Below are 13,568 nucleotides of genomic sequence, written 5' to 3'. Positions count from 1 at the left end.
GTTATATTACACTACTGAGGAAAAAAATAAGCTGTATTCTTTTGAAAGTTCAGAGCCTAATTAAAAGGTGGCTCATTAGCCAAATGGATTTTTGTCACATGAAATTTTTCACTGGGTTGCTAATGAACCAGGTATAAATACCAGTCACTACTGCAACCCAGCAACCTCAAGGCTGCCAGTATTATTACATTTACTTTAAATATAAAATTACAACTTTGCAAGTGTGGGCCACCTAGCATATAATTCTGCTTTGGAAAGCATTCCTATTTAAATCAATCATAAGCATACGCTCTCTGTCATGCTTTGAGTTAAGCCTGCATTCAGTGCAGTTTTTGAAAAGGGTGGTTCTCCCTTTCAAGGCACACTGATAACACACGCCACTCTGAAGAACACACTATAGGAATGTGACAGCAAAATACTATTGGTCATATTTCTGATTCATATGAAAGATACACTTCCTATTTTAAAATTCTTTCATCTTCAACATGTCGATGTCAAAGGAACCAAATGAAAAGCATAACTTCATTTTATTTCTGTGCTCACATTTCTGTTGTAACAGTAAACCTGTTATGCAAATTCTACACTCTGGCTAAAGACCTCTGAAGTTTGTCCTCCTGATCCCTATAGTAGTGTCACCAAGAAGTACAATTAGTTTCACTTGATCAATTTCTTCTAGGATCAAAAAAAAAAAAAGGGGATGCTGTATCTGTGGACTGAGGACCATAAAATCATTTTCCAAAATCCCGACATAGTCTGTTAAGTTTTATGGTTAAAAGTCAAATGAAATACCTTACTGCTGTGACACAGAGACAATGACTGAATCATACTTAAGTAGAAATGTAATGCAGAAATAGAGGTAGTTCCCAGGAGAAAGAATACAGAGTTAAATAGAGTTCAATTTTTAGAACAATGAACAACGACTACAAAGCACCAAAACGTATGATGATAATCTAGACCTAAATTCAAATGCACTTCTAATTTTTTTTTTCTGAAGGAATAAATCCATTTTTTAATAGTTTGGCTAGATGAAGTTAACAACATTGCTGCAACAAAATGCTCAAACATCATTTACAATACAATTATTTGGACTCAGTTCCTAAATGAATGTTAGATGCCAAAATTAATTTACCCCAGTCCACAAAGGTGTGGATCATTCCAGGTCAGATTTGCCAGCTCTGTGTCTGTGCCTCAGACACCCCTAAGGCACCTAACAGTGTGCCTTTTCCATTCTACACAATTTTGCATCCATTCCAAAGATCTTGTGCAATAAGGAGGTAACATTCAGCATTCCTTCCTTTCATTTGTGAAATTATCTTACAGGTAATTGCCCAGCATATTGAAAAGGGTGGCAGAGATCATTTTGTGTGAACAAGCAAAGTATGAGCTTGTTTCAAAAGGTGCAGATAGGGCGTAAGTCAGATGAAGGAGAAAAGTAATGGAAATGAAAGAGACATGATGAAGGGGTTGTGGGAGTGTTTTAAGGATGACTGCTGAGTAAGAAAGCAAAGCAGCATGCTACTATACAAGAGGATGGGTGGAAATATTTCCATGACTATTCAAAGTCATGACTATTTAAATATTAGTATCATTAGATGTTGTTTTTAGCAGCCAAAGCTGCGTAAGCAGACTTGAATTCCAAGAAACCTTTCATTTGTTCCACTGGAACACCCAGCTGTCATCTCCATTTGCACATTTAACATCAATTCAATGAATTACACATAAGAGAATTCAACCCTCTGATGACAGAGCTGCAACTTACTTTACAAAGTTAATTGAACCTCCTTTTATGCTCAGTCTCACTGGTCATCACCATTATTAATGCCTCAAGCCCAGGCTATGTCACAGCCTTGCTGGTAGCCTGGAATCCCCTTTGAGGCTGTAGTCACACCTAACCCACACCAGGAAAGCTTCAGGTCCTTCCAAGCTCTGTGCCACAAGAGCGGAATGACTGCAGCCCGCGGCATGAGAGAAACTGTGTAGCAGCAGCCATGCCACAAGGACTCTGACAGATGTATGAAGTCTGTGCAGACATATCTTAGCAACTGCAGTTCTGCAAGAATTCTTCAGGCTCAGGCTTCTCTTTGAACTGCCTGAGTATCCCTGCAGTGAGGCTCATAAACTGGAAAAGCAGTGGGTGGCCAGTGTGGGCTAGACATGCCATGCAAACACACCCTACGTGACTCCTCTCATACAAAGCACCTGCATTACTATAAGTGAAATAAAATTATGCAGAGGGGGAAAAATAGGACTAGAAAAGTCAATTTGTATGGTTAGAAATACCATGGATGATGGGGGAAAAATTCTCACTTATTTAATTTATTAAAAAAACCCCAGACTTCGGCCTGTTTTCGATAAAAAAATTTCACTTTGAAGGAGTTACAAAAGAAAGTCTTTTCACTGTACTTAGCTGTCTCAAAGGTATCTCCTCAACAGAAGAGAGATCTCTAGCAAAGTGTCCCTCTGGAAATCTGAAATAGCTTCTAACTACAGCTCATTTTCTGCTAGCCTTTGAATAAAGCCTTTAAATTCAAAGTTCTAACAGGAAACCAAAATCTGATAGAATGGAAACAAACCTTTTGTTTTGGTTTCAAGGTGAAATGGTTTAAATGTTATCCAATCACCTTGATGAAAAGGACTTGACAAATATTCAGTGCCTGATGAGACAACAAATAGAGCTCTTTGGACTAATTAGGTCTGGCCTCTTTTACTAATCCATAGATTGGAGAAAAATTTTCAATGTGGATTAAGACTGACAAACCAAGCAACAAAATTAGAATTTTTTTTCCCATGATACAACAAAACATTCAAATGGAATATTGCCATTCATACTAAACGTAAGATGACAAGATAGAAACCTGAAGACTAAAAGGTAAGAGATTTTTGAAAAAAGTGAAAACCTGAAAAAGTATGCCCTAACATTTTTCTTCTCATCTTTGGATGAAAAACATCTTTCATTTTTGCCTAACTAAGTATAACTTGCATAAATAAGTAAAAAATGGAATACAAATTAATCACAAGAAAAAAAAAAACATGTAAACAATTCCTGGGAATTTATATAATGCTATTTATCTTACTTATAATACTTAAAGCTATGGTTTCACTATGTATCAGATTTAAAGAATAATGTTGTAGTAAACTAGTACAAAAATTATGAGGGCCATATCCCATGAAAGAAGCATATGAAAGGAAATTAGGTTTGAAAAGCATGATAAGTAAGTACTTAGATTTTGTACAAGACTGCTCTTTTGGCCTATGCAAAAAGATGCATTGCCACCTTCTGTTCTTGGTATATTAGTTGGAGTTTATTATTCATCTGGAAAATAATTTTCAGAAGGCTGCTACTTCTGGAAAAAAATGTTTCTTTGGGATTTTCTTTGATTAAAATTTTATTTCTATAAAAGCTGGCATTTTCCAAAAAGAAGAAGAAAATTTGAGTGGCATGACTTCGTATAACTGTCAAATACATGCTCAAGTTTAAACTGTAATGCCTATTGGAAAATGTAAAAGAAAATGTATATAAATTATATTACATTATATTATGTATAGATTTTATTTTAATATGAATTTATTTAAAAACATATACTCTCAAAAATTGAGTAACTTTTATTTTAATAACTTTTTCAATATATTTTTCATACTTGAATAATATAATTTCTTAAGACAAAACAAATTTGACTGAAAAATCAGAAATTAGTGAGCATATGCTCGAGTTTACAATATATTGATAACTACATTACTGACAAAAATACATACTCTAGAGGAAAGAGAAGAAAACTTCTAAATTTTAGTTGTTATTGTAAGGTGAAATGGCTCAATGCCAGCTGCTTTACAGGCCATATATATATATATGTTTTAAATAAAATTAACACAGAGAAAAACACCCCCAAAATTTTACTTTCTCCAACAAACTGAACAATGATTTAGATTGCACTTATGCAACAGTAACTATCAGACTCAAGTATATGTTAACAAAATGTTAGTTGAGGGACTACAAAACCACTGACTTCAGTGCTGCATAAATTAAAAGAAACCATTTTTTGAGTAATTGCTACAAAGATCTTGGAATGACCACTGCTGACTAATGCTCCAAATTTACCACGATATGCTTAAGAAAATTCTGCAGCTTTTAAATATGCCTGCCTTAGCAGCTGTAGTGTTCAGATTCTCTGGGCATGGAAATCAAGCTATTTGTTCTAAGTACACAGACAATATGAATCAGATGCCATACACAAATTATGTATATGAGCTAAGTGTGATTAACATCTTAGGTCACAGAGAGCACCTGGTATTTTGCAAATAGTAACAATTAAACAGCTGGGAGCAGGTTGGGAGCTGAGGCTGCGCCCTCCAGCCCTGGCAGCTCCCAAGGCTACTAGCCTGGCTGCTGAAAAATGTGAAGTGTTAGGGGGCAAAAGGATGGGAATAAACAGTTTTCTACAATTTATGACTCAATAATAAGTTCATGCACTCATAGAAGGAATATCTTTTTGTTTGCCAAAATCCTCTGTAATTCAGTTTTGTTAGTTTTACTTATGTTTCTGTAATAGAAACACTGAAGCTTAGAGGACAAGAATCACTTTACTCCATTTTGTACACATAGTAAGAATTATTTTCTATTCATAAATATTTGGTGGTTTTGGTGACTTAAGAGGTTCAGATTTGCAGGGGTAACAATCAATAAACAGTTCTACTCATGAGATAGGCAAACAAAATGAAAAAAACTGAAATGACTGAAAATGTTAAACACTAGAAACTCAGAACACCTTCTCCCATAAGGTTAGATTTTTCTAGAACACATTTTCCCCCTTAATTTTCCAACATATTCAAGAAAAGCGAGAGCAAACATGGTAACAAGTTGGCAAAATATTCATCACCATTAATCTTGGTAGTTTTGAACTATCCAAGTCAAAAATCATTAAAATGTGTATTGATAGCAAAGAAATGCTAAGTGACTGCTTAGGAAAATTTCAGAGAGACTCATTGTATTCAGAATGCAAAAATGTCCCACATGCCTCTTCACTGTAAAAGCAAACCTTATAAGAAAAAACCATAGCACTTTCCATTTTAACACTTTCAAAATATAAATGTAAAAAAATGCAGAAAATGACAAAGCACTGAAATCTTTATCACACAGGACATTACAAGTAGCAGTATATAGAGAATGTTGCTCAGGTGAGGGACTGTGAATGATTTCTATTTCCTTCTTTCCTCACCTTTTGTTCTGGTAAAGATGAATTTCCCATAGCCTTTAAAATTCGTCATATAAAACACATCCAACAGTTCTCAACATCTCACCTCTATTTTCTCTGTCCTATTTTTATCTCGCAGATCCCAGCAACAGAACAGACAAGCGTGAAGAGATCTTTGAATATGGTCTAGCAAATCATAAACAGTGCAATTGAGAAGACACCATAATCAAAAAACCAGATGCAAGGGTACTCATAATTTAAGCCAGAAGAAAATTACTCTGACACACAATTAAATAAATCATTAAACCACTAGGTGCACTATTTTAATGCTATGACTCATAAATAATATTCACTACTTACAGGTATTATTCAAATGTATTATTATAGATTTATGTCACATCTAAATAATGAAATATTATTAAAATTATTTACTGGTATGGGACACCACAAACACATAAATTGTGTTTATAAAATATAAAAATATATTTTAAAGTATATTTTTAGCAGGGAGTATGCAGAATTTTAAACCACTTTTACAAGTGGGATTTGGTGCTATGTCACTTTTTCAGACAAAATACCAAAGAGTAGCTATTAGAGATTTTTAAAATTTCTAAGTACATTATTAAATCATACTTACAGAGATAAATACCTGAATCTGATCTCAGTTTATATATCATCCTGATCCATCAAGAAAATTTCAGCTGAGCCATTTCTATCAACTTGTTTATAGTGGCCAACAGAATAATAAAGATTTAAGAAACAACAACTTTATTCCCGTACTTTACTTCAAGAAGTTCTTTTTATACTGATGAGAAAAGAAGTCCATTTCATTACAGTAAGTTTCTTAAACTGAGTGCACAAACTGTATGCCAGAAGGAATGTTTTGGCCTTTTCTCCCCCCATGAAACAGAAAATTGTTAATCTATGACCTGTACAAAACATTAAGCTGTCTCTGGTTTTCCATTCCAATTTAATTCACTTGGTTTCCCCTCACTGATTGCCTTTGACTGAAGAGTCACATGTTTCAAAGAGAGAAGAAAATATAACTGTTGCTTAAGTGTGTCATGCTGAGAAGTCATTCAACTAAAACAGGAGCTATTTGTTCACAGAATCTATAGAGGCCAGTCTTCAGAGGGTCTTTTTAACTCAGAGACCATGTCTTGGACTTCCAGTCCAGCCTACATTCATTTCAAACTGCCATAAATCTGCCTTTCAATGCAGCATTGCCTTACTTTGTGTATTCTGGTACAAAAAGATTTTGGCTTTACTGGGGTAAAGTATGAAGAATCTTTTATCATTACCATGTGTAATAAACCTCAATAGAGAAAAGAGGATGATGTCCTAGAAGGCGATCACAATATAGTGTACAATGAGTAACTGCACTGCATCTAACAGGAAAACAAAGATCCAGTAAACAGCTATCTAGTGACTGTAATTTTATTTAGACATACAATTAGCAAACTTTCCAAGATTACATATTTAGAAAGCATATGTAAACTTAACAGGAAAAATTTCAGATATATCTTGCAACTGTATCCAGAAGAAGCAAGAGAAATCCTTATTAAAGAGGCTATCTATCTTAAAGTCCTAAGTGACAGTCAGGATAGTGGTGTTACCACTCAGAAAGCCAATAGCTGGAAAGATCTTCAGAAATAATTAACTCTGTTTTAGCCACACTGAGTCTGTAGGTAACACAATTCCCATAGAATATTAGAGACACACTGGGCTAAAAGAAGCAAGTTTAGAGTAGAAGTTAATGGTATTTATAACAGTGAGATGGTAAGTTCAAAATTTACATAGATCCACCTTTACCACTCTCACTACTGTGAGAGTGACTAAACACTGACACAGGTTGCACAGACAGGTTGTTCAGTCATCATGCTTGGGGAAATTGAAAAATCTGCACACAGGCCCATGCAATTTGCTCTTGGTGATCCTGCCTGAGCAGAGGGCTGGACTAGATGATCTCAAGTGGTCCTTTCAGCCTAAATGACTCTGAGATTCTATGATTAATTCTCTCTTCTTTTTTATTTTAATTCTTTTCTTACACCAGTCTCTTAATTCTTAACTCCTTCATAGCATCTTCAAAGAACATTTATTCTGAATAAGATCGGTTTTGTGAAGCAACAAACTCATGTATATTACTTTCATGTGAATTACCTGTGAGAAACTATGCATCATCTTTCCATATGATCCATATGCAAACTTGCTTCATGAAGTGCATACTTACTGTGGACAGAACGCTATAGCGCTTTTAAAATGCTAATTAGCAATTCCCTGAACCACTTCAATTAGAAATGATATTTATAAACCTTTCCCTTCCCTATAAAAGGAACATCAAAAACAGTATAATATAATCTGTCTCCTCTTATAAGAGCCTTCAAAAAGTGTTTTGTTTATATGAAACTTCATTTTGCAAAACCATGGTTCAGGAACACATCATAAAGCCTTGGTATTGAATTTCTCTTGGTTGACTATTTGTTCATTTTCAGCTTAAAGAGTGAGTTAAGTTAGGAAAAAACAAAATAATATTCCAATATTACAATACCTTGATATTTATTATTTTTGCTACCTTCATTACATATCTGGAGTGAAAGGTTGCCTGTATTTTTCAATTACCAGTCTTCTGGCACTGGCACTGCAATAGATTCATGACCACGTACTTAATGATAATATATACCCAACCAAAGCCAAAACTAAAGCTTCTCACATCCTGCTACTTTAATGCTGGAAATTTAAATGGGTGTGTAGAACTATAGACTGTAGAACTGCCATATTGTAGAATCAGAGTGTTCTTCTTCACATGGAAGTAAGCCATGTTTACACTGCAAACAGAAAATAATGCAGGAAAACTGGGATAACCCAGTTTTAGCATGCAGTTGAAAGACCTAAGGAGTAGGGCAGCTCTTAGAGGACAGATATGAAACAGTATTTTTCCAGCCACCAAGGAGTGAACTATCAAACTGAAAGTATCATTTTGGGCTTTTCACTCCCTTCAAGATCTTTGAGGATTAAAATACAATCTTACACCAATTTAATAATAATACTTATTCAAGTATTTATCATAGAGTAAACAGTTCTTTATAGGTTAAACTACTTTTATACTTTGAGACTGCAAAGTTGGTCTGCCAGGGATATCCATTAGCAATTGGCACGTTTCCAAATGGCAGTGTGTAATTTTGACAACCATACAAAGCTACCAGAATGTTTGTTTTCAATTCTTTCTAATGGAAAGTGAACTGCTGCCATAAAATTCTCATTGGCAGAAACAAGCAAACACAACATTCTCCATCTAATAATCAGCAGGGACAGGGATAGATGCATCTACAATTATATCCAGAATATATTGCAAATAACTCCTCAGTAAACATTTTTAACTAGTCAATTAAAGAAAATTATTTGAGAAATAACCAAAAAAAACTAATATTCACCAACCTTTTCAAGCATTTAGGATTCCTTCCCTACAACACAATAAGCATTATAATTTTGAAGACCTTAAATCCAGAACTCTACCTCACTTTTCTTTTTCTTCCTCCCTGTCTTCTCTGCATTTTCAAAATTTCATGATACTGCACACTGACTTCATGAAACCTCAGCAAGCCAGACAGATGTACATTGTAATGGTTAAAGTTTCTTTTGTAGACTTTCCCAACAAAACAAAAATAGAAATTATCTTGTCTCTTATCCGCCATGTTCTACTTGTTTTGTGATACTCCATAAATATTCTCTATCACAGCCAAGGTAACACTCTCTACTCAGTCTTGGAGTTCCCCTCTCTCACTTGTCCTCCATCTCTTGTTCTTCCCACTTCACTATTAATAGCACCCACTCAAAATATCACAGTCCCCCCATATCTTCATCCAACTTGATTCTTCTCATTTCCCACTCCTGACAGCTTCTCTTTTAGCCAGTCCCAGCCAGCCTTCTGGCTTCCATTTTTCAGCTGCAACTGAGATTTTTGGGGATCAAATGATTCCCTGCAGGAGGGGTGGTCTTGCCACTTGTCCTTTCTGCCACACTTGCATGTCCTCCCTCACCCTAGCAGTGGTAATTGTCAGCCCACTGTGAGCTGTTCAGCTCACTCAACCTGCTAAAGCTACTCACCTCCCTCCTTGCTGGCTCAGTTTTCAGCTTGCTTAGTGATTTAACTCAAATTACCAAAAAGCAGGAAAAACAACCAAGTTGTTGTAGAGATTGGGGGGAAAAGTGAAGAGAGGAGGCCTTCAACGGAAGAAGGAAGAGAGTAAGAAGAGAATGGGCCTGTCTTTTCAGTCCCGTAAGTCTCAGCCATTTTACCTGACACAAACCTTAATCATTCAGTTCTATTCCAAGTTTGCTTTCGTTTCTTTACAGTCCTACTGACTTTGGATTTCTGTGTTTTCTGGGTATCTTCTTCCTTCTCATCTACTAGATACCAAAAATGAGCATTATTCATTGGCTGGGGATAGGGTAACATCCTTCTCATTTGCTCCCTTTCTTGCTTTCACCATTCCCCCTTGGCAGATTTTTATTCTTTTTTTCCACATTAGGAGTAAAATATATATCAGAAAGTATGGTGAATAACCCTTGCCAGTCACTGTCCTGGAAGCTGTGTCATAACCAGTGATTTTTATTTTTAAGTTTTCTGCTCTGAATCAAATTCACTTCAATAACTGCTAAAAATTACTCTCATCTTCTTTCTCTAACAGGCAATACTTAGTATAATAGTATATTGATGTCATTCAGTACTAAATTGATAGAATAGCACTGAAAATCTTCTCCCTAGTTTTTTCTAGTGCTGTAGAAACTTGAGAGAGAAGCAATGACAGTAACTAAAAGGTCTCAGAAAATCTTTCCCCGAGAAAATGCATCTGTTATTCAGATGTATTGAAGATATTTTCAAAGGCCTCTCCAAGAATACAAAAGCAATACGTTATATTAGAGTAGAAAAACTTTCATACAGAAATGCAGGAATTATGTTTCTGAGGATTTAATAAATGTCATTATATGATAAATTTTAGTGCTTGTACTTCTGGTTTTGCTGCTTGTAACTGAGCAATTTATCATTTGAAAGCACTAAGTTATTCTAAAGCTTTTTCTTAGAATTTTGATAATTCAAATAGAACTATTGCATGCAAATACAAGAATTTTGATTCCCAGTCCCACCTACAGAGAAAATTGCCAAGTAATTATTGTTGAACTATAAATTATTCCCAGTTAACTATTAACTTACTAAGATGAAAGCTGTGGCCTATTCCCATGGCCAATAGTTGCACTTCAACAAGAAGATCCAGTAAACAGTACTTTCAAATTAACTACTAATAGAACTTTGTGCATTGAAACTATTATACATGTGCCATATATGTATCTATATATCTATAAAGAAACTGAATTTGAGAAAAAATGGAAGTACAGAAGTCAGGCACTGTGCATTAGGTGCTTCAGTTTTGACTAAAGGAATATTTGCCAATTATTGAGAAAGTCTGAAGAATCATGATTCTTCACAGATGACAAGAAAAGAGAATTAAAATTATGTGTAGAGCTGTATGATGAGTCCAACTGCTAATTTAAACTAATAAATTAGAATACCTAACTAATTAATGAAATTTTCCAAATACAAAGTTACATGGGTAACAACAGCTTCCAAAAGCTTTTCAGGAAGAAGTAGTGCATACTATGACAGCAATGGAACTTTGAAAAGATATACAAAAGGCCATTATTTTTGCCATGAAGCAAATCTTTCAACCAACCTGACTGATAAAAAGTTGACCAAAATTATCCATAATTCTTAGAGTCATTGTAGATACTTACACAATTTAATAACTGACTGGAATTGAAAGAAAACATTTCACAGTAACACCCCACTGGAGACAAATCTGAAAAATAGTCTTGAACTCTCCTCTTCACACATGGGAGGAATTTGATAAGACTCAATCTGATAAGAATTAAAGGAGTGCAGGCTTATAACTGTAAATCTTAATATCATTTACATTAAGTAAAATTGGAGGCACATAATTTGTCTCACTGAACTATAGTCAGTTAGTTATAATTCATGTATGTTTATAGAAGAGTGGTATTCCACCCAAATGCTCTGTCAAGATGAATGATTCCACCCCTGGCTCAGATGGAAATGGAAGTCATTATCCCAGATCCAGAGACATGTCTACGGTATTATATATGCCAGCAAAATAGGGAATTTTTCCTTAAAGTCACAGATTTTTCTGACACACCAGTAATAACACTAGCATGCAATCATACTTGAAAAAAAAATCCCACAAAACAAAACAATAACAAAAAAGAACCTTGTGATATTTTCTGTCTGTATTAATGTTGCCAGGTAAATGTAAACAAGAACTAAAATTGGGCTTGTTTGCTTTTCTTCTCTTCACAAAGATGTTTCTGCTTAATAGCAAGGATTTTCAGCCAACAGATGCCATTAGTATGTATGTGTGTTGTTTTGTTTCTTGTAAAACCATTGTGGGTTAAGCCCAGTAGGAAAATAAGAACCACACACACTCATTCCCTTCCTCCTCCCTTTCCCCACGTGGCATGGGGGAAGAGTCATGGAAAAACCCCAACAACTGGGGGTCAAGATAACAAACAAAAATTTTGTTTAATAAGTGAAAGATAAGTAGAAAAAGAGGGAAGAAAAAAATGAAACAAGTGATGCTACAGCAATCACTCACCGCCTCCCATGGGTAGACTGAAGCCCTGCTAGGTCCCAGGCAAAAGATGGCTAACCCCTCTGAAGCCCCCTCTTTGCACTTTTATGCCTGAGCATGACGTTATGTGGCAGGGAATTTCTCTTTAGTTAGTCTGGGTCATCTGTCTGCTTGTGTCCCCTCCCAGCCCATTGTGCAGCCCCTGGTCTATTCACTGGGGGGATGCAGAGTGAGAAACAGAGAAGGGATTGATGCTGTGCAAACACTGCTCAGCACAAGCTAGAACATCCCAGTGTAATTGAGGCCGTTTTCATCACAGATCTAAAACACTGCTCCATACAACCTGCTGTATTGAAAATTAACCCTATCCCAGCCAAAGACAGTACAAGAGTACAGCATAATAGGTACAGTTCCACATCCAACAATTCTAAATGATACAATAAGTTAAAAAAACCTAATGTAAAACAGAGAGAAAAAGATTTTCTGTGCTACTTTATTCTTTAAAGGGGTGAAATTGCTGGTTTTGTCAGCTAAAGCAGCTCACCAAAAGGTACAATGAGTACAAGACGTAATGAGAGGGGTAGGACAGCACAGCACAACAAGAACAAGAAAGGAATGAAAGAAGAGCGTAGCACCCATCTTTTCAGCCTTGTCAACTCACCAAACAACACCTTAAACTTGATTTAGTCTTGAGTGGAACTAGCACAACTTCTAGAAGTAGCAGGCATAAATGCAAACCTCATAGGCAGTACTAAACACCCTCTGGCTAAGGTAATGGTTTCACATCCCTACACACCTCCCATTTTGGAATCCCCCTTTTGTGTCACTTTGCCAGCCCCCCTGTAAGACAGAGGGACCAGTCTGAGCCACACCTAAATCACTGCAGAATTAGGTCCTACAGCCTTCCCTCTCCTTAAGTTAAAAATGAAGAGTATAGATGCTGATGATCTAGCTAACAAAAATAATTATGCATTTTTACACAGTATATCTTTATAAATAAACCCATGCACTGTACTCAGATACATTGTAACAGGACTCCTGCATGCAATCATTTTAAAAACAAGCCTTTTCTTACAGAATTTACATCAACCTTGTAGCTAAATGGTCAAAGCACCAGTCCTATACTTTAAGGCACTGTAGAAAATATTCAGAAAATATTCTATCAGTTCAGCCAAACAAGCAAAAAGAACATATTGGAGAATAAATGTTACCATAACACTTTGAAAGACTAGAACAGAGCACTGGAAAAGCAGTAAAATAAGCATGTGAGCTTTTTTCATTTCATACAGAAAGATTTTCCCTTAACTTTGGCTAAGAGGTCATTCAGTAACAAGACTGAAAATAAGCTGTCAAAAAAATCTATCTTGAAACCTTTTATAGCTGTAACCCAGTCTGTAAGTAGTAAAAAATAGTTTTTTTAAGTAACACAGTATTTATTATTACTAGCTAGTATTAAAAAAACCCAAAGCAAACAAACCCAGAAAACCCTCCAAGACTTTCATGCTTGGTTGATTCTATTAGTTTAAAAATGTGTGAAATAGGACTGACCTGGACAGAAACTCTGCTGTGTCCGAGTAGTTAATTTTTCTTGCACAGCACACTTTTCAAAATGTCCTGCAGTTGCATTCTGATGTAGGCCCCGCTGTCTGCTGGCAAATCCCAGTTCTCCAGGATCAGAAAACTTCCGATAAAACGGTGGCTCCAAATCACTGAAAGAGAAGTTTATAGCCCCGTGCCT

The sequence above is a fragment of the Ammospiza caudacuta genome, chromosome 6 (assembly GCF_027887145.1).
Source record: "Ammospiza caudacuta isolate bAmmCau1 chromosome 6, bAmmCau1.pri, whole genome shotgun sequence".
Taxonomy (NCBI): Eukaryota; Metazoa; Chordata; class Aves; order Passeriformes; family Passerellidae; genus Ammospiza; species Ammospiza caudacuta.
This window is presented reverse-complemented; position numbering follows the sequence as displayed.